Genomic DNA, 19,802 nt, shown 5'->3' on the forward strand with positions numbered 1-19,802 from the left:
GGACATAAAAGCAGCACACAAGCAGAAGCGTACTGTGAAAGCACAGTATGGGGCAGAGCAGCAAGAGCTCTGAGACATCCGCCCACCCTTCCTGAATCAGCCGTTTCTGTGGCGACCAGAGATGAGGGGGGTTGGAGAGAGGTGTTTGGTGAAAGTGAAGAGATAGACATTTGAAATCTGGTGAGAGACACATGAAGGGGTGGATGGATGGATGGATGGATGGATGGATGGATGGATGGATGGATGAATTGATATATGATGGATAGGGAGGTAGATGTACTGAGGGAGGTATGGGTGATAAAGGGACTTGGGGCAGGGTCAGTAGGGAGCAGGGGCTGTTTCATCACACTCAATGACAGATAGACAGTTGGAGATAAACAACAGCTGCATCGATGGTGACTGACATAAACACTGAGAGTATCTTTGTCTCTCAGTGTCAGCCGAGATCACGGTTATGGCTCAGGGGTTTTAAGCATCTACAGGCAATGTCCCACTGTGAAATCTCGTTCAGCCATATGGTACTTTTCAAACCCTCAAAAGTCTCCGTCCTCCACATCATGCAAGCTTGATCTGAATCATGGCAGATAGAGACCTATTTCACAGACAAAGTTAAAAGAACTTGGGCTGATTCAACAAGTGGTGCTGGAACTGGAAGAAATAATTATAGACCAACCTGCTGATTCCCTGCAGTAAAAATTCATAAGCTGCCATTACACACAAATTATATCCCAGGATGCAACAGTACAAGCAACAAAGGTTACATATTAACATGGAGGAGAAAGAAGCAGATTTCTGCAATGTTTGACTTAGATGAGAGATTAGAAATGAGACTTTGTGTCAGTGATAAAAAACATAATATCAGTCATATCCGTATGTAAAGTATAATACTTGTTGACACGCTGTTGACACAAAATCCATCTCCAAATTAACATTCTGTGTTCTGCATGCATGATTGATAGTGAAAAAGAACTGGCATAATTGACTTATTAGATCTATCTTTGCTTTGTTGACAGATCTACTTTGAAATCAAGCCAGTATCTCAAAGACCTTATTATGTAACAGATTTGACTGTGAGCACAGATCATTGTCACAATCTTTGACTCGCATCCTGTCGATGCTACATCAATTAGGGATGGATGCAGTCTTTAGCAATTGAGACAAACAACTCGCTATAAGCCTTAGGAAAACAGCAAAATCATAAATGTAAACATCTTCAGATTTTCCTGACTTTTGTCAGTAATCTCCTGTGTCCACATGCTGTAAACTGAAATGTGTGCAGCAATTTGCATTCCTTCAAATACTGTAGATCGCCTGAAGCATAGAATCTGAAATGGCACAGTCTTCTTGTTTTTTTTTCTCTGTTTCCAAACAAGACAGAGATAACTGTAGCAGAGCCACTGCTGAAACGGTTCCCAATCCACCCACTTTTCTCTTTCAGGGACACATGGATTTACACATGAGGGGGAAAGGGGAAAATCACAAGGATCTCTCCTATCAGAGACAATGCTTCTCCCTCATTCTCTGTGGTCTTTCTCACTTGTCAGTCAAGAGGTATACAAGCCAGCATCAAAACAATCACATGCAAACATACATGTACGATCACCACCACCCTTGTCATCCATACACCTGATTTCATAATGAAAACTTTGAGCAATCAGCACTGGAATTTCTTGAATCAGCGCTGCAGATACTGTAATAATAAACATATATTATCATGAGACTGTTGAGACTCACCTGTTTTTGTGTGTCTGGAGTCCTAGTGTGAAGCTGCTCAGACAGCGTCAGAGATGCGCAGGATCTGGATTGCGGCGCACACTGGACACATAACAGTGGACTGACTGGCGTCTGCACTGCACAGCTCGCAGCACACTCCTCTTCTCCTCTTCAGTGACAAACACCAGCTCTGCCTCTACTGCCTCTCTCTCTGCCTTTCACACCAACAACTACAGAGGGAAGGCTGGGGGCTGCAGACTATGATCAACTCTCTCTCTCTCTCTCTCTCTCTCTCTCTCTCTCTCGCTCTCTCACTCTTTCTCTTCTCCAGGCTCTGTGTCTCTCCTCAAGTCTAGCTACAGGCAACCACGATGAACAGATAAACAGAGTGGAAAGTGTACATAGATTAAGTTGACTCCTTTTGCATGTTAGTAATGTGTGCAAGTGAGTGATACAGGCTGTGGGAAAAGCTTTTACTCCCACCCTCTGCTCCCCCTTTTCACCACCACCCACCCTCCGTCATCTTGCCAGCCCCACACCAGCCTGTTGAAGTGAGTCATCAGCTATCAGCCAATCGTGTCGGCACACAGCCTCTGATTAGAATAACAAGAGTGTTTATGCACTCCTGTTCTGAGGAGATGAAGATGAAATGGAGAATTGGACTTGACATACTTTGCTCTGGGTGGGAAACATCAGGTGACAAAAATTACAAAAAGGTTTATTTACAGAATCTCATAGCAAATGTTTTACTTTAAAATTTTTCTGATATACTGGTGACCCGTCCAGGGTGAACCCCACCTCTCGCCTGTTGCTGCTGGGATAGGCTCCAGCCCCCTTGTGATCCTTAACAGGAATAAGCGGAAGACAATGGATGGATGGATGGATTTTTCTCATATAATAAAGAAGGTCTGAAAACAGCCTATAAAATACAGTGTTCATCACTGCATCACTTGTGATGTAATTCTGTCAAAATTGCAGTCATAGTTGTGTATTGATGAGGTCAGCCATGACAACCTTCCTAGGAAAATGAAACTACATCACAAAAATAAAGCAAAAAGTCACAAATCTTCTACCACACTGTGCAATCTCTATCACTACTGTACAGTGTGTACTGCTGCAGTAAGTCCCCTGAAGCGGCCTCCAAATAACAAAGTACAATGACTTATTTTGGGTATCCAAACTTTCAGCAGTAAATATTCTGTACATTTTCTGTATTGACAATATATGTTTACTGGCATTTTGAGCAGGGCATAATTGCCATGATGGTGGGAACCTTGAATCACCAATACAGCACCTAGTATAAACCACTTGATCATGTTGTTTGAAAGTAAAATGATGATGACTGATAGTAGGGTTTATTTCATGCGTACCAGACATCCTTCAGGCTGTTGTGTAAGGGCTTGACACCGGAAGTTCTGGTGATGTGATATGCTGTTGCCGTCTGGAGTAAAACCACACTGAACTGCATGCTCTGCCTTGTTATTGACAATAACGTAACGTGGTGTCAGAAGTGGGATGGACACGAAGGAAAGTATCTGAAGCCTTCTGCCTCCGGGTGAAAAGTGGTACACTTCATAGGAGGAAACGGACTGCGCGAGCGGCGAGGCTGGCAATGGGAGCCGATGCTAACTGGAGCTACAAGCTAGCAGGGTTTGCTTGCGAGGTTTGCTAGTGGTGCTTGCGGAGGAGAGCCGTAACGAAAGCACGTCAGAACCGGAGGAAACAGACGGCTGGGAGGTTGTGAGCTTGTAACGGAAAAAAAAGGGAGAGGGAGAGAGACAGTGTGAAGATGGCTACAACTCCAGTAAGCAGTGTGCAACTGACTCCACCAGACAAATTTGATTTCAATGATGCAAATGAATGGCCAAAGTGGATAAGGCGGTTTGAGCACTTAAGGATAGTATCACACCTGGACAAATAGTCACAAGAATATCAAGTTAATACATTGATGAACACACTAGGAGATGAAGCTGAAGACATACTCAATGTCCTGCCTTTGGATGAGGATCAGAGGAAGTCTTTTGAAGATGTGAAAAATGCTTTTGAAAAACACTGTGTGAGCAAGAAAAATATTATTTTGGAGTGTGCACGGTTCCAACAGGCGCAACCAGGAGCCTGGAGAAAGTGCTGAAGCATTTATTACTGCTGTCCATAGCCTGGCTGAGCACTGTGATTATGGAGATCTCAGAGAAGAACTCATTAGAGACAGGATTGTCATTGGCCTCAGAGATACAAAGCTGTCTGAGTCATTACAGCTGGACTTTGAACTGACATTAGAGAAGACTGTTGCGAGAATGCACCACAGTAAGGAAATAAAGAAACAGCAGCCAATGCTGCGTGGCAGCTCAAATGACAGACAGCCAGACAACCTGGACGCAATAAGTGCGAGGCGATGGACACAAGAAGACACAAAAGGACAAAAATGGAGCTCGCAAGGCTAGCCAGAAAGTAAATTCAAAGACGCAGGATGTGGACGGTATGGACATGTTACAAAGCACCCCTGGAAGGACTGCCTTGCAAGAGAGGCAGAATGTCGCAAATGCAAACGAAAAGGACATTGTGCCCGGAAATGTCGTTTAGCTGGTGGCATCAATGACATCACAGAATAGTCTCCAGACTACGGCGAGGAGATTAATTGATATAGACGATGCTGACCATGAGTGGAGAGAAACTTTGGAGCTAAATGGAGAGAGAGTGGAGTTCAAAATAGACACGGAGCTTGAGTTTCATTTATTCCAAGCCACCAATACTCCAAAGAGAAACACGGGGCATTACAGCTGCCAAAAGTACCCCTGTATGGTCCAGGCAGGCAATTCCTGGACGTGCAAGGACACTTCAAAGGAAGACTAAAGATAAGGGACAAGACAAGCGAACAGGATGTCTATGTGGTGGCCAAGCTTACGAGACCCCTGCTTGGGCTTCCAGCCATTGAGGCCTTGACACTTGTGACAAGAGTGCACACAGTTCAGGTGGGTGAAGAAGAATATCATAGTCATAAAAAGGTACCCCAGTGTGTTCAAAGGGCTGGGAAAGCTGAAAGACCCATACAAAATTAAACTGGAACCAGGGGCCACACCGCATGCTCTATCTACACCACGTTGAGTACCCCTGCCACTGCGGGAAAAAATGAGGGCTGAATTGGATCGCATGGAAGCTATGGGGCTGTCATCTAAGGTCACTCAACCCACTCCATGGTGTCCTGGCCTAGTTGTACCAAAAGTAAACTCAAAGGACAAACTGAGGCCATGTGTGGACTTGACACCTCTGAATAAGTGGGTTATGTGAGAGAGACATATCCTGCCAGCTGTGGACCACACACTGGCCATGCTCACAGGAGCGAAGGTGTTCACCAAATTGGATGCTACGTCAGGGTTTTAGCAAATTCCCTTGACTGAAGACAGTGCCTTTCTCACCACTTTCATAACCCCATTCGGTTGCTATTGCTTCAACAGACTGCCGTTTGGAATCTCCTCAGCCCCAGAACATTTCCAGCTGCGGATGATACAGATGCTGGAGGGCTGTGAAGGAGCAGTATGCCACGCCGATGACATACTGGTGTTTGGATGCGATCAGGCTGAACATGACAGCAGACTACACCAAGTTCTCAAGAGACTGAAAGAAAAAGGGCAAGAAAAAATGTGAGATTTCCAGGAGCAACGTTATGTTCCTCGGACATCATATCACGGCAGAGGGAGTCAACCCATACCCAAACAAGGTCAAAGCCATTCTGGAAATGCCAGAACCAACCAATGTTGCTGACAACAGAAGAGTGATGGGCATGGCTAATTCCCTTGGCAAGTTTCTCCCTCACCTCTCGACGTTCACGCGACCTCTGAAAGATCTTCTGTCTGATAAAACGGAATGGTGTTGGGAAGCACCGCAGCGAGAGGCTTTTCAAAAGCTGAAGACAGAACTCAGCTCACCCAGAGTACTTGCTGTGTACTTTCCCAGTGCAGAGATGCACGTGTCAGCTGACGCGTCGTCCTACGGTCTTGGAGCCGTCATGGTCCAGAAGCAGCCAGAGAGTGGTGACTGGAAGCCAGTTATATTCATCTCAAGAGGTCTGTCTGAGGCAGAGAACCATTATGCTCAGATCGAGAAGGAAGCACGAGCAGTAACCTGGGCATGTAAACGCCTGCAACCTTACCTGCTGGGCATGAGGTTCACCCTCGAAACGGATCACAAACCTCTGCAGCCATTACTAAGCACTAAAGCACTGGACGCACTTCCTCCTCGAGTCCTGAGATTACGCCTGAGACTGTTGAAATTCACTTATGACATCGTGCATGTGCCTTGAAGACAGCTCATTACTGCAGACACGTTGTCACGAGCACTGGTGGAGCACACAGCCACTCAGGCTGAGACAGACTTGGAAACAGATCTTTGTGGATGCAATCATACAGTCTCTTCCTGCTACTGAGGCTAGACTGCAGCAGCTTGCAGAGAAGCAAGTGGGAGACAGCATCTGCAGTACACTGATCCACTACTGTAGAACAGAGTGGCCTGACAAAGTCCACCTGCCATCTGAAATGGGACCTTTCTGAAAGGAGAGACAAAACCTGACCCTGGCGGGGGATCTTCTCCTGAAAGGACAGAGGATCATCATCCCCAGCTCGTTAAGGGAGGAGATGCTCAACGTCCTTCATCAGGGGCACCAAGGCATAGTGAAGTGCCATGCCAGAGCCTGTCAATCAATCTGGTGGCCAGGGCTTTCAGCTGACATTAGTCAGAAAGTTGGGCAATGTCTCATTTGCACCCAACATAGAGTGACACAAAGGGAACCCCTGCTGACAACCCCTGTGCCTGAGAGACCATGGCAACGTGTAGGGATGGACTTATTTGTCTGGAACAAGAAGACCTACCTTGTAGCTGCTGATTATTTCTCCCGTCACATAGAAGTTGCCCATCTCAATGTTGCAACGGCCGACGAGGTCATAGAGGCTCTGAAGCACATCTTCAGCACTCATGGGGTCCTGATGTCTGACAATGGGGCATAGTATGCCTGTGCTCTCTTCAAAGACTTTGCCAATGATTATGGATTTATGCATATAACAAGCAGCCCCAGGTACCCCCAAGCCAATGGAAAAGCGGAGCGAGCCGTGGCCACTGTCAAGGGCTTGTGGAAGGAGGGAGGAGATCATTTTCAAGCTCTGCTCAGTTATCGAGCCACTCCACTGGAGAATGGCTATTCTCCAGCACAGCTACCCTTATGGGGAGACAACTGAGGACAACCCTACCTCAAGTGCCTAAAGCCTTGTCTCCACATTGGCCCAACATCAAGCAGTTCCGCAGCATGGAGATGCAAGCAAAGAGAAAAGAGACAAACAAGAGATACTCTACAACAACCGCCACAGAGCACACTACAAACCAGATCTGCGCCCAGGCCAGAGTGTGTGGATTACTACGGAGAACACCAATGGCACAGTTGTACAACCGACAGCAGACCCACGGTCTTACCTTGTCAGAAAGGAGAATGGACTGTTGAGGAGAACCAGCACGCACCTGCGTGCAACCCATCAGCCACCATCTGATGCACAGCCACACACTCCAGTTATCACAGACTCTGGTAGTGTCATCAACACTGCAGGTGACACACATGCCACACCACACCATGTTACAAGCTCAGGGAGACATACGTGTCCGCCCAAAAGACTGTACTTGTAAAGATAATCCTATGAAAAAAAAAATAAAAAGAAAAGGAATGACTGTGAAAAGCAGAATTTGACTTGTTGCCTTGTATTGTTTTGTTGCTGCTTTGTAAAAGAGCAAAGAAAGGGTCTGATTTGATTTGGTTTACAGTAATTGCAATGTGTGTGTTAATATGGAGTTACTGATTAAGAAGATTGGCATGTTCTGTTAATTAGTGGGAAGAAAAAAAAAAGACAATTCCATGCTATTTTACTGTACTTAATTCATGAAGGCCAGCCTGTTACCAAAAATAAGCCAAAGAAATAAATTCTCCTTTGCTGTAGATGTTCTCCATCCATGAAGAGGTCAAGGCAGTCATGACGGAACAGAAAAACACTTAGTGTTTTGTTACTGAAACACATTTTAACTGGTCACATGTTACATTTATGGAATGTCACGTCTCTAGCGGGGAAGGAGCTGGAGCTGGTGGAAGAGGTTGAGTGTTATGGGCTAGATATAGTCGGTCTCACCTTGACACATAGCTCTGGTTCCAGAACCCATGTCCTTGAGAGGGGTCGGACTCTCTCCTTGCTGGATTTGCTCTGGGTGAGAGGTGGAGGGCTGGTGTAGGCTTTCTGATAGCCCCCAGACTCTCTGCCTGCACGTTGGGGTTCACCCTGGTGGATGAAATGGTTGCTTCCCTGCGCCCTTGGGTTGGAGAACAGGTCCTGACTGTTGTCTGTGCTTATGAGCCAAACAGCAGTTCAGAGTTCCCACCCTTTTTGGAGTCCCTGGGAAGGGTGCTGGATAGTGCCCCAACATGGGACTTAATTGTCCTTCTGGGAGACTTCAATACTCACCTGGGCAATGACAGTGTGACCTGGAGGGGTGTGACCTAGAGGAACGGCAAGCCTGACTTGAACCCAAGTCGTGTTCATTTATTGGACTTGTGTGCGAGTTGCAGTTTGTCCATAACTGACACCATGTTTGACCATAAGGATATCCATCTGTACACGTGGCACCAGGACATCCTACGTCGTAGGTCTATGATTGATTTTATGGTAGTATCATCTGATCAGCAGGTGTATGTTTTAGACACTCGGGTGAAGAGAGGAACTGAGCTGTCAACTGATCACCATCTGCACCATCTGTTGGTGAGTTGGATCAGGTGGCAGGGGAAGATGCCGCGCAGACCTGGTAGTACTGAGGGTCAGCTGGGAACACCTTGCGGAACAAGCTGTCAAGATGATCTTCAATTCTCTTGTCTGGCACAGCTGCGACCGCATCCCAGGGGCAGTGGGGGACATTGAGACTGAATGGACCCTCTTCCACTTTGCCATTGTTGAGGCAGCTGTCGTAAGCTGCCACTGCAAGGCTGCTGGGGCCAGTTGCGGCGGTAATCACTGAACCCGCTGGTGGACACCAGACGTGAGGGGAGCCGTCAGGCTGAAGAAGGAGGCCTACAGGGCGTGGCTGGCCTCTGGATCTTCAGAGGCAGCCGACTGGTACTGGCAGCCGTTGCAGTCACTGTGGTAAAACTTGGGCATGGGAGGAGTTCAGTGAGGCCATGGAGGATGACTATCGATCGGCTTTGAAGTGGTTGTGGAAAAATGTCCATTGCCTCAGGGAGAAGGTTGACTACTTGCTCACGCTGTCTTCAGTGGGGACAGGAGGCTGCTGACATCAACTGGGGAAATAATTGGTGAAAGGAATTACTTTGAGGAACTCCTCAATCCCATCAACACGTATACCATGGAGGAAACATACTCGGAGGAGGAATTGGGGAGGGGTCATCCAATTTCTGGGGCAGATGTTGCAGAGACAGTGGAACAACTCCACGGCAGCAGAGCTTGTGGGGTGGATAAGATCTGCCCTGGGTATCTCAAGGCTCTGGATGTTGTCGGGCTGTCGTGGTTGCAACATTGCATGGACAATCGGGAGCAGTGCCTTCTGAGTGGCAGTCCCCATTTTTGAGAAAGAGGACCAGAGTGTGTGTTCCAACTATTGGGGGATCACACACCTCAGCCTCCTCTGAAAGGTCTACACCAGGGTACTGGAGAGGAGGGTCAGGTCAATGGTCAAACCTCAGACTGAGGAGGAGCAATGTGGTTTTCATCCCAGCCATAGAACCGTGGATCCACTCTTTTCCCTTGCTAGATTGCTGGAAGGAGCATGGGAGTTTGCCTAACCAGTCCACATGTGCTTTGTGATATTGGAGAAGGCTTATGACCATGTTCCCAGGCAGCCGTGTGGTACTCCGCCCCTTACAAAGAGCCATTCAGTCTCTCTACCAAAGGAGCGAGAGCCTGGATTGCGTTGCTGGCAGTAAGTTGAACTTGTTCCCAGTGAGGCTTGGACTCTGCCAAGGCTGCCCTTTGTCACTGGTTCTGTTCATAACTTTTATGGAGAGAATTTCTAGGCACAGCCAGGTGGTGGAGGGTGTCAAGTTTGGTGGCAGGAGGACTTTGTCTCCGCTTTTTGCAGATGACGTGGTCTTCTTAGATCCATCAAACAGACCCCCAGCTCCTGCTGGGGCAGTTCGCAGCTGAATGTGAAGTGGCTAGGATGAGAATCAGCACCTCCACGTCTGAGGCCATGGTCCTCAGCCAGAAAGGGGTAGACTGCCCACTCTGGGTCGGGCGGCGGGGGGGGGGTCCTGCTCCAGGTGGAGGAGTTTAAGTATCCCGGGATCTTGTTCACGATCGAGAGTAGGATGGGGCGGGAGCTAGACAGACGGATTGGGCGTCCGGAGTGATGCAGGCATTGTGGTAATGTGGTATACTACTCTGGAGTAACCCCCCCCCCCCCCCCCCCCCCAGAACACTTAGTCTAGAGAGAGAAGCAGAACTTTTCCCTCTTGATCTTTTTAATGGTAATTAACCTTTACATGAGCCAAGAACTTCTATTCCCCCTTTTTCTTTCAAAGACTTCGGTCATCCACTCTCAGTCATCCTGACCCAGGAACTCCCAACTCCAGTCAGGAGTGCTAACCGAAAGGGGTTTCTCCTCTCTCTGCAACCTCTACCCCCGCAGGGTGTAATCAACACTTGCCTTGTGGAAGAGACCCAAGATCATGGACTAAGGATGCATCATGTGAAGATGCACCCTCTTTCTTGGGATGCATGGGTGCTTAAACATTCCAGCATCCAATTGCTTACGTCAATGAGAATGTTCATGTGATTGAAGGGTTCTATGTTACTGTTAAATGAAGTACAAAAGTAAGAATATATCAACGTCCATAGATGAAACTGGACTCTGAGTATTAAGTGATACTACCTTGAAACTGATGTCTCTGTCACAGAATTCCTCGCTTAACTTCAATCACACTCACACACACACACACACACACTTGCATTCAAATACACTCACATAGTCACGTACATCACATCAAGAATATTTCACTGTCTGTAGTTGTTAAGTTCCTTGCTTTTCACTGTTATTGTCATAACTGAGCAATCTTATTCTCTACATGATCTATCTGTGATGCATGATTGCTCTCTGTTTAACCAGTTTAATACGGTAATATCTGAGAAGTATTGAGGACAGCAAAGAGTGCTGATTGGCCAGACGCAGGTCAAAGGTCACTCCCTCGAGGCGGACCAGTTTACTATAATAGTCGCGACACCATCCGCTTTCTTCTTTGCGCTCGTCTTCCCTCCCGTTTTCACACTTCTTGCTTTTTCTTAGAGCGGCTGCTTCGCCTATTTCTTTTTATGACCATCCACTTCATGGGTTTTTTGTTCTTGAGACAAATTCTTTTACCTCTTTCAATAATTCCGCTTGTAGCAAAGTTTGTGCACGGAGTCATACGTGCCTCTTTTTCATCTAAGTTTGTGAAGGCATCAATCTGTGTAACACCTATGGTATTGATTTTTCCAATGTTTGTAAATTGTCATCGATCGCGGCTCACGATCACAGTACTATTGACCTCCCTTGAGCCTCGCATCTCCATCCTGACCAGTGGAGAGAAGCCACCTTGAACCTAAGAAGAGCATCGCGTCAAGCCAGCCAGCAGCCTGAGACCAGACAGTTGCGAACCAACGTGCTTCCCTTCTCCATCCAACGAATCCCAGTGGGAGCCATGGTCGCTGAGGTGGAGGCTGCTGGCCAGCTTGTTGGAGAGGTATCATACATCGAGGGAAGCCAACCAGCTGAGAACGTAAGCCAGTTAAGTTGGTTTTCGCACTGTCGCAATATCAAAGATCAGTGCTGCATCTATTCAGGCCTCGATCGCTCTCTCTCACTGCCAACTCGTAAGACTCCTTAGAGCCTGCTCAACCTCCATTCAGTAGTTCTCTTTTGTTTGTAGGTCACTAATCATTCACACCTTTTTACCTGCTACTTTTGCCGCCCACTTGATTCCCACATATATTTTATAATTCGTCTGATACTCCACATCTGCCTTAATTGCTTTGCTGGAATTATTACTCTGGTTCCGTGTTTTCTTATTTGTATTAAATCCTCTTAAAATTCCAAGAAGTCTTCCAACTCGTTTTATATATTTTTATGCAAGCCATTGATCCGCAAAGAACTCATTGATAAGCTATAACCTTAGACTGATTGTGTCGCATAGGAAGAAACTAAATTACAATGAATGGTGCCCGGAGTAACAACTCTGTAAAACATCCTAAAGATACGCCATCATCATCATCAGCTTATCAAGTCACTACAGTAAAGAGGAGCCAAGTCAAAAGGCGAAACTTTCAATTTACCGGTCAATTGACATTCCAACCTCTCGATTTACTGGTCATTTGACATTCCAACTCTCATGGTCATGAGCTCTGGGTAATGAATGAAAGAACGAGATCAGGAATACAAGCAGCCGAAATGAGTTTCCTCCACAGGGTGGCTGGGCTCTCCCTTAGAGACGGGGTGAGAAGCTCGGACATCCGGGAAGGACTCAGAGTAGAGCTATTGCTCCTCCATGTTAAGAGGAGTAACGTGGTGGTTTGGGCATCTCATGAGGATGCCTCCTGGGTGCCTCCCTTGGGAGGTTTTTCAGACATATCCAACTGGGAGGAGGCCTTGGGACGGGACGGGCTGGAAGGATTGTATATCTCTGCTGGCCAGGGAATACCTCACGATACTCCAGGAAGAGCTGGTGTTAAGTGGCTGGGGAGAGGGCAGTCTGGGTTGCCTTGCTGAGACTGCTGCCCCTGTGACCCGGACCAAGATAAGCAGAAGATGACGAACGAACGAATTAACGAACATCCATCCATCCATCCATCCATCCATCCATTTTCTTCCGCTTATCCTGTTCATGGTTGGGGGTGATGGAGCCTCTCCCAGCAGCCTTCAGGCGAGAGGCGGGGTAGACCCTGGATGTGTTTCCAGTCCATCGCAGGGCCAACATATATAGACAGACAACCATTCACACTCACAGCTATGCCTATGGTCAATTTAGAGTATTCAGTTAGCCTAGTCCTCATTTGGACTGTGGACAAAGCCGGAGTACCGGCCAAATTACCTGCAGAGAACCCACACAGGCACAGGGAGAACATGCAAACTTCACACAGAAATATCCCAGTGACAGTGCTAACCACTGCACCACCGTGCCACCCGAACAAACATGTCACATTTTATTTACATTACTACAGTTGTCTTCTTGTTGTACTCATGTTGTTCCCCTGTAGCAAAGGCAGAGGCTTACAAAATAATATGAAATACAAGATACATTTGAGGCTCTGTTTACTTTGGATTTTAATGCTTGAGAGTGTAACAGAGAAAATCTTTCCCCCGAGGGACTTCTAACACTTTTTGATGTTTGTCCTTTAATATGTGAGTTCTTTCATATTCCATGCCATACCTTCATGTTGCAACATACATTTTCCATTTTAAAAAGGACAAAAAAATATGTTTTCTAATAAACCATCATATATTTACTGCTCTGATTTGATGAGATTTCTAAAGGGTTCTTTTCTCACCAAAAACCACACTTCTAATCATTTAAATTATCTCCACATTCAAGCATCAGAATGTTGATTAGTAACCTTCCTCTTCAAAATTTTACAAGGAAAACTTGTTGGTGCTACAACCACTGAATACATACAAATACTCTAGTAACAGTATATTCCGGTCTCTTTTCACCTGATAGGATTTGCTTTGCTACCTCCTTAGGAACTGGAAAATATTGACGTTATATGCTTAACTTGAATCCTTCAAACATAGCTTGTTCATGTCACCTTTCATGACATCCCACTTGCTAAATAAATGGGTCATTTTCAAGGATTAAATCAATTGTGAACTGCTGTTATGGCCAAGGCAAGATTTAATTTGGTCTCAGACTTAAATAAGATGGGGTGATGTGTGTGTGTGTGTGTGTGTGTGTGTGTGTGTGTGTGTGTGTGTGTGTGTGTGTGTGTGTGTGTGTGTGTGGTGGTGGGGGCCATCTGTGAAGTCTGGGGCACACAATCCAGTAATTGTAACTCAATAACTATTATCAAAAATTGTTTTAATCACGGTAGACCCCAAACAAGCAGGGTCATGTCATAATGAATTTCTTTCACCTCTGGTCCAGCTGGAGGAATGATTGGATCCAAAGGGTATGAAGGTGAGAAAATACAGACAAGGCAAAAAAAAAAAGGATGAAGAGATCAATAGGTGGTCATCTGTGAACACAACAAAAGGAAAATGAGAGGTCTGTCAAGAGAAGAAAATGAGCTTATTGCATTTGATTCAAAGGAATGCTGCAGTATAGCTGTTAAAGTCATTTCCTCTCCACAAATTTCACTTGCAGGCTGAAAATAGAATTTGCCATGAGATGCGAATCATAGAATATGGCGATGATTATACAGCTGAGCCACACTCATTCCTAACATGTTATTTTTCTTCCTCAAATTTCCATTATCTCTACAGAATTACTGTAATGGAGGTAAAATTAATTCATTTTTGCGACTCAGAATGAATGCATCCAATGTTAAAGTTTGGTTAAGTGTGTTTGTGTGTGCGTGCGTGCGTGTGTGTGTGTGTGTGTGTTTGCACGCGCCTGTGTCAGGGGATTAAAAATTGGAGTAGGAGTCTTCATTTAGAAAGTGTACATAGAGCAGTTATACAGTATACTTTCAAAATGATTGTGACCTTGACTGGTCTCTCTATCTCTCTTGAAATGTTCTAAATTTGTCACAGAGGGTTTATGCTTGGCATTGCATGTTGTCGTGTCACAATGATTGGTCTGTTCCACACTCAGTTAACTTTTACTCCAGAATCCCTTTTGTTTTGTTTTTGCAAGTGTGATCTCTCCATGAATGAATCACCCTAAAGTTAAGTTGAGAACCCATATGTTTGGAGTCCAATGCAGGAATGCCATATGCTCCATCGGTTAATGATTTGGGGTACCCAAGACCACTTTTAGAATTAAGTCATGTTAAGTAATGCCTCTTTTTGATAACTATGTTGCAGTGGTGTGAATTTTTCATCTTTTGGTGACGTTTGTGGTACTATGTGTACAGCTTAGTGATGTAGGTCAGGTCTGGCACAATTTTACTCCAGAACCACACATGGCAACCAAGCCAAGTGTGAGTTTGCCCTTGGCAACAGATTGCACTTACTTGATGCTCAGATAACAATTTCATTGACTGATTTTGTTGATATGTGGCGGACAAGTTGTTCTGATTTGGAGTTCTATGGAGCTTTTCTGATGCAAAAATATGATGTTTAAACAAGGGCTCAAAAAGTAAGTAAGTAAGCTACACTGGGACTGGGCAGACAAGGGGGATTTTAAAACATTTTTTCATTTACGCATGCAATCCACAATGTAAAATCCCAAAGATTTGATGAAAATCACTTGTAAAATCAAAACCAGTCTTGCCAGTGTCAGATTCTTGGACAACTTTCTTGAGGTTGTGTCAGATTTTGAGAAACTACAGTTTCACAGTTGTTTTCTACAGTGTTATTTATACAGCAAAGAATGTGCACAGTTGGAATCTGTACAATGACAACAAAGGCTTTCATGTTCTGAGAAAGATAAAACACAGATCCTAATCAACTGAAGGTTCTTCTTTTCGAGATCAATTGTCAGAGTTTGAGGTAGTAGGACCCCAGAGCAGACACACAGAACACAACACTCAGGGGTCAGTGCAGCAAAGGTGTTTCATAAACCATAAAGGTGGCAGGGTCTGGTGCAAGAGGCTCCCCAGGGGCAAGGTGCAGCAGAGTTCAGGCAAAGGGGGGATGAATCCAGATGAGCAGGGGCTGGGTGACAGAGGCAAAGTGGCAGCTGATGGGGTGGGTAAACAGTGGATGAGGAGAATACAAGGTCACGAGGTGAGCACAACAAGAAATGATCCAAAACACTTGGTTATAAAAGGAGAAATTTAGCCGAACATTACCACATGGGTGGCGGAACTAGCTTGGAGCATGTGGTAGGTTGGACCTGGCAGGGCTGGCCTGAGGCATAAGCAAACTAAGCAGCTGCTTGGGGCCCCCTGGCCACCAGGCCTTATCAAGTGTTTGTTTTTGTTTTTTTGTAAATATATTAAATATCTTAATGACATGACAACAGAATTCCATGAATGAAAAAATAATTCAATACAAGAAAATTCTGATTTCATGACGAATATGCCTGTGATGTTGGGGGGGTGATCAATTTCTGCTTAGGGCCCCCTAAAGGGTCGGGGCGGTATGTGGACCAGGTTTTATACAGCAGTGATAAAGTGATGAGAAGCAGGTGTGCCAAGGCTCCACCACCTGTGCCCTGCTTCTGCCAATATATCATGCAACCAGGGGAGGAGCAACACAGACAGGATAACACGAGGAAACTCAGGGGTCACAGCTAGGGCTGTGACATCAGTTTTATTTGACATCAAATTGAATCTTTGGAAAGTTATTGAGCTTAAAAGTGTCAAATTCCTTAAAGATATTACTTGATTCACTACTGCCAAATTGATGAGTAAATACAGATTATGGAAGCCAAGGGACAGATTTTTTGGATTGTAAGAACTAGTTAATAAGGGCTTACCGTTCTTTAGTGTGATCACACTGATAGTGCTGGGGGCAGAATGAGATAGAATTTGTTAGGCCAAGAATGAATAAAAGGAGGGGCAAGTCCTGCTTCTGTACTCACTTTACTGTAACACCGTCACCTCTCAAATCTTACATTGGAAAGGTTTCTGAAGCTCTTAAGTCCTCAAACAAGCACTTCTGATGGGACTATACTGGCCCTTTTGCCTTTTCCAGTAACACCACCATGCACAGTCACATTTTCATTAGTGGCTATTGTAAAAATACAATAGCACAATCATCTGAGTGTCTGTATCACTGTGGTCCCAGAATGATCACTTGCATCTGTAAATACTGTAGATATCCCTTCTCTTGGTAGTTTTTGATCAAATTTCTGGATGATGATTCATGGATTTTAATGATGACTTTGTGTCAAAATGACTCAACAATAATGAGATGAAGACTCAAAAGCAAATAAAATAGCACAGCCCTGTTAAACAAAAATCAAAACAAAACAAAAAAAAATTAAAAAGGTTATTGTGATCTGTTTGTCTAGGTACTTATACACTACTGTATGTGACTTCTCTGTCTGTCACTGTCATGCTCTCCCTCTTCCATGGTGTCCGTTCTTATTCCCTTGATGATCTCCACATATAATACTAGCATACTGATGGTAATGCTCAGAGCAGGGGCATCTCCGTCCTGCTATACTCTATTTACATTGAGGACTCCGGCAAACTATGAATAGGACACATGGGGTTTTATCGTCCCCAGCACTAAGTGTTGTCAGGGGATGAAGAACCTGTCAGGCATCAACCCTAAAGGCTTTTCTTTTATAGGTCTGAGGTCTACATGTCCAGTGAGATAGACATCCCAGTTTGTGTTCAATGTGATGCTCTATCTCGAGAATGAGACCCAAAGTCTCAACAAAAATACATGTATAAATAAGGGTCAAATAAAATACATATCAAAGTCCATGCACTTTCTGTAGTCTTTATGTTATTTAAATGAAATGTCTGGTGACTTCAATATACTGTACTTTGGGCACACTGGATTGATTTAAACGAGTTCTATTAAGTAATTGTAAGAACACATACACACACCAGATTATTCAATCAAGATGCATAAAAACACACACTTGGGCATTCATATAAAATTTCAGAGAGGGGATTCCAGAATCTTACGGAAAAATGCATGATAAAATGGGACTCCAGAAAAACAGTGTCGGCAGGGAGTCATTGTAAAGTAGCTACACTTGTGTGTTTGGCTTAGGAAGGCAGAAAAAGGGGGAAAATGTATATTAAATCATTTCAGGAACAGTGAACATGGCTGACATATTTTTCAGTGCAAGCTAGAGGTGAGTTGGAAATTATTTTTTTTTAATTGTAGGACTGTAATGGGGTTACTCCTAGCTACAGCTACAAGCTTAAGCATTTCCTATTTGGTTTGTGAGGCTTTTTCATCAACTTGATCTCACTGGCTTATCAGTTTCAGTTACATATTTAATTACAGTTCAATTAACACTGTAGGATTTCACACTTCAAACATTAATTGTTAAATGTTTGATTCAAGATTGAGAATACACCAATTTGGGGACATTAAAAATTATATTATATTAAAAATATATTATGTTATGATGAACCCTCACACTGAAGGATCATTTGAGCAGTTAATCTGTGGAACGGAATTGAAGAATTGAGCACCCTTCAATTGTCAGAAATGGAGAATTGAACCCTTTCCTCTTGTGTGGCCAAATTAAGGCAAACCTGTACAAGGGTTATGACTGTGTTCCCAAGAGCACCCTGTGGGGGGTACCCTGGGAGTATGGAGTGGATGGCCCCCTACAAAGGGCCATTAAATTTCTCTGTGGGAGGAGTGACAGTCTGGTTTGTGTTGCCAGCAGTAAGTCACACTTGTTCCCAGTGAGGGTTGGACTCTACCAAGGATGTACTTTGTCACGGTTCTGTTCTTAACTTTTATGGATAGAATTTCTAGGCGCAGCCGGGTGGTGGAGGGGGTCGAGTTTGGTGGTGGGAGGATGTTGATTCTGCTTTTTGCGGATGATGTGGATCTCTAAGCTCCATTAAGCCACGACCTCCAGCTCCTGCTGGGGCAGTTCCCAGTCAAATGTGAAGCGGCAGGGATGAGAATCAGTATCTCCAAGTCTGAGGGCATGGTCCTCAACCGGAAAAGGGTGGCCTGCCCACTCCAGGTTGGGGGGAGGTCCTGCCTCAGGTGAAGGAGTTTAAGTATCTTGGGGTCTTGTTCATGAGTGAGGGCAGGATGAAGTGAGAGATTGACAGGCAGATTGGGGCGACGTCCGTGGTGATGCAGGTGCTAAACCAGTCCGTTGTGGTAAAGAGGGAGCTTAGCCAAAAAGCGAAGTTCTTGATTTTCTCGAATGTATTTTCCAACCCTCACCTATGGTCATGAGTTTTGGGTAATGACAGAGAGAACAAGATTGCAAATACAAGTGGCAGAAATGAGTTTCCTCTGCAGGGTGGCTGGGCTCTTCCTTAGAGATAGGGTGAGAAGCTCGGTCATTCGGGAGGGACTCAGAGTAGAGCCGCTGCTCCTCCATGTCGAGAGGAGTCAGTTGAGGTGGTTTGGGCATCTGGAGAGGATGCCTCAATCGGGAGGTCTCCCAGGTATGTCCGACCGGGAGGAGGACTTGGGGCCGACCCAGGACACACTGGAGGGATTATAGCTCTCGGCTGGCCTGGGAACGCCTCGGGATTCCCCCGGAAGAGCTGGTGGAAGTGGTTAGGGAGAGGACAGTCTGGGCTTCCTTGCTGAGGCTGCTGCTCCCGCGACCCGGACCTGGATAAGCAGAGGACGACAAGGACAAGGACTGTACAATGAATTGCTTTCCAATAGAACAGTTCTGTTATGAGCTAGATTTTCCACCCTTAAATTATTTCATTTTCTATTGATATGGGCAAAGAGTAATAGTTCAGCTCCCTGGTTATTGTAGAGATAATATTATATTATAGAGATTATATTGTAGATTTATAATGAAAAAAAGCGCAAGTCTCCTAAACTTTGTTAGCCACAGAGTCAAGTCAAGTCAATTTTATTTGTATAGCGCCACATCACAACAAAAGTTATCTTATGACACTTTACAGATAAAGCAGGTGTAGTACCACACTCCTTAAATGAATTTACACCCAGCAATTCTCCATGAGCAAGCACATCCTGCAAACAGCGGCAATAAAAACCTTCCTTTTAACAGGCAGGAACGTAGAGCAGATCCAGGTTCAGTGGGGACAGCCTTCTGCTTTTACAGGTTGGGGGGGAAAGAAAGCAAGAGGGCAGAGGGCAGAGACAAAGACAGATAATGGAGGAAGACAGATATTCAGAAGGAAAGAGAGGGACAGAGATAAAGAGAGACAAAAAGGGAAGAGACTGATGGACGGACGGGGACGTGAGCAAGTAGTGCTATGGGTGGCAGCTTGAGCCTCTTCAGGTCTGTAGCCTCCTCCAACAGCACCCGGGATCTGGGATGAGGGGAGGCCAAAGGCTCT

General features: G+C 45.2%; 1 protein-coding gene and 1 pseudogene across 1 annotated transcript in view; one reads left to right on the forward strand and one right to left on the reverse strand.

Moving 5' to 3' along the window:
- Window positions 1–2,139, reverse strand: part of LOC147255762 (prickle-like protein 2) — a 41,930-nt gene extending 39,791 nt beyond the window's left edge. Inside the window, exon 1 of the mRNA XM_086213691.1 lies at window positions 1,735–2,139. The gene's annotated coding sequence lies outside the window, so the exon portion shown is untranslated. The remainder of the gene's footprint in view (window positions 1–1,734) is intronic.
- Window positions 2,140–3,502: 1,363 nt separating this feature from the next.
- Window positions 3,503–4,154, forward strand: LOC147255763 (uncharacterized; annotated as a pseudogene).
- The last annotated feature ends 15,648 nt before the right edge of the window (window positions 4,155–19,802 follow it).

The sequence above is a fragment of the Aulostomus chinensis genome, chromosome 9 (genome assembly GCF_037954235.1).
Source record: "Aulostomus chinensis isolate RoL2024-O1b breed Wild chromosome 9, RoL_Achi_v1.0, whole genome shotgun sequence".
NCBI classification, from domain to species: Eukaryota; Metazoa; Chordata; class Actinopteri; order Syngnathiformes; family Aulostomidae; genus Aulostomus; species Aulostomus chinensis.